A 3,000-nucleotide genomic window follows, 5' to 3' on the forward strand; every position below is an offset into this window, starting at 1 on the left:
GGTCACCAGAATGGCAGAAGGGGTGCAAGCAAATACATATAAATTTATTCTTGACGCTCTCTATGAGGTAAGAATTAGATTGGCACGTTTTGTATGAAACTACAGAGGCGTACTCTAGTAGCGGAAGACACACAATAGAATACATCATCGGAAAAGCAGCAGGAAAGTGGAAGTCATCCGATATTTGGCAAACAATGCCAAGAGCGCTAAGAGAGCGTTCTTTCACATATTTAACTTGTGGAGAGAAGCGTAGCATTTCGTTGAAGTACACACCAAGGTTTTGATTTCATCGATCATAGACAATGGAGCATCACGAAGAGTGCACGAAAATTGCACATGGTATGTTTTCCGCGTATAATTTACTACCATAGTTATGGAAGTGGTGGCTCATTGTCTGTACACCAGTTCGAGAATTAAAAAAAAAAAAAAGTCTTTTTGGTGGCCAATGCAGTCGCAAATACTGCCTACAATGTTAAATAGCTTTAAAGAGACTGACAACTGGTCAGAATCTGTTGTGAGACATTGATGAAAATGAAATGACCATGATATATAGTGATTTAATCTAGCACACTGTTTGCGAGTTATGTAGCAATTATACTTTTAAATTGGTAAAGAAAATCTCAAAAATCAGTAAGTGGTGAGACCTGGCGGTGAAATCTTGCTATTTCGGATGTATTCAATGAGGTTACTGTAGATAAGTCGACTGTTAATAAGTACAGCATAATTATTGCTTAAAATTGCAGAAGGTATATTATTAGACATTCACGCATTATTCTATGCTTCGGAAATCAAAAACGCACGCGTGGCTACGGCAAAACTCTGAATTCCATATCACGTGTAAAGGCGTCGTTTCGTTTTTGATCCGATTGGTTTCGTTTTGACTGGCTAAATACCAAATCTGTTGGACAGGAGACCACGAAAACACGTAGCTATCATCGCAGACATATTTTACCAATTCGGAAAGCATAAATTTCAGGAACATCGACTTGATGAACAAAATTATGCTTTGTTACAGCACGGCCACACTTGTCGTGTGCCTCCCACTAGTGCCCGCGTATAATCGCTATCGCGCTCACCTATCACCGTTTCCACAATGCTTCCAGTGAATGACTACATCCTCACTTTAATTCTTGACGAAATGTCATTTACAAAACAGTAAGAAGAGAAGACGGCCAAAAACGGATCCATGGGGAACTCCGCTAATGACCTCAAGGTTAACAGAGCTCTGCCCATTAGGGCTCACGAAGCAAGATATATTTATTAGGCAATTAAATATCAAGGCAGTGCTGGAAGAAGGTATGTCCATTTGCATGATCTTTGTAATGAGGAGCTTATCATAGACAAGAAATGTTTTACTGAAGCGCCTAATTGGTACCTACGTGATACCCATTACTACTGCTCTGGAAGCATTGGTCACGAAACTAACCATATTGGTTGCTGTGGATAGCCTTGATACAAAGCCAGGCTTTTCATTCATTAAAATCTCCTTAGCACTAACAGAAAGCAAAATAATCAATACAGATTCACTTACTTCAGACGCAGCGCAGAAGATAGAATATATGCCGGTAGCTGGTAACTGCACTTCCGGAATGCAATTCATGTACAGCCCCTATACTCATGCTATCTTCAAAGGACTAGGAAACGTACTGAACTTCAGAAAACTATTGAAGATGCGTGTAGGAACAAGGACAAGTACGCTCGCATACACCACAGGCAGTGCGGGAGGGATGCCATCAATGCCACAAGAAAAAGAAGGTTTGAGGTGCTTCAGACACCGAAAAACAAGATCATCGTGACATGATAGTGTATACGGCATACCAGGCCAAGAAGGAAGGTTACATGAGGTTAAAATATTTTTTACGCCAAACACCGATAATAAATGATCCGGAAGGACACCAGCAGTGTTCGAAAAAACCTCGCCGTTTTTATCAAAAAGACCACCGTGAACAAAACACACATCTTCGGCGTTGTTTTTAAAAGGGTATAAGAGAGTGCGTAGCTCCAGAAATATATTGGATTACGTGTCATGCTGGCTTCAACGCGTTCAATATGGTTCATGGTTATGAAGGAATTTGTGAAGAGAACGACAGTGCCTATAATAATGAAATAATAAAGTGAACGCAGACTGGGGCGCCCTGGCCCGACTAAAAATAAATGAGGTAGACTGAAAATAAGAAAGGCTGAATGCACAAAAACAGTTTTGAAAGAAAAGAGAGATAAGAGAAATGTTACTTTACGATTATGGAGGAACAAACAACTTCATAGAAATTTAACACTGATGACAAATTCAAAAAAAAAAGAAAGCTGTTGAGAGAGCTCGCGCGACCGGCTACGACCAAGGAGCGAACTCGTGGCAACGGGTGTTCACACCGGCAAGCGGCGCCTGCCCATCGCCACACAGAAAGGCCTGGCGGCTGATGCCCGTTCACGCCTTCTCGTGCCGCCATATTTGCGTAAAATAAGTGGCAGCGTGTAGAGACGTCCTGTTCCTGCGCACAGTATGAGTGGTTCAGCAGTTTCGCGACTGCAGTCGCGCGACCTAAAAATCGAGCGGTGAGCGATTGACCGAAGACAGTCGCTTTTTCGGCCAACTCGCGACCATTTGCGACCGGTCGCCGTGCGGCGCCCGCGAGCCGCCGTTGAGAACGAGCCCCCCCCCCCCCCAAAAAAAAAAAGAAAAGATCAAGTAGGGAATACCTGGGCGTAACACTCTGGGGGGAAGAAATGCCCCGCACCAAGGGCACCCGTTTCCTACTTCCAGCGCGCACGTTCAGCTTCCGTCGAAAACCGCAGACTCGCTACGTCGGCTGTGAGCTGGCGCCGAATGCGAGTTTCTGCAGGATCAGCTGCGAGCGCAAGCCGCGGTGCTCCAGTCCACCCGCGACTAGATCTCTGCAGGATTCCAGCTGTGGGCTTACTGGTACGTTCGCGAATCCCACCTGCAAAAGCTGCCTTTTCGCTTCAGCTGCCGCCACTCTTGTGCGGTGCTTAGTGCATTAT

The sequence above is a fragment of the Dermacentor andersoni genome, chromosome 5 (genome assembly GCF_023375885.2).
Source record: "Dermacentor andersoni chromosome 5, qqDerAnde1_hic_scaffold, whole genome shotgun sequence".
NCBI classification, from domain to species: domain Eukaryota; kingdom Metazoa; phylum Arthropoda; class Arachnida; order Ixodida; family Ixodidae; genus Dermacentor; species Dermacentor andersoni.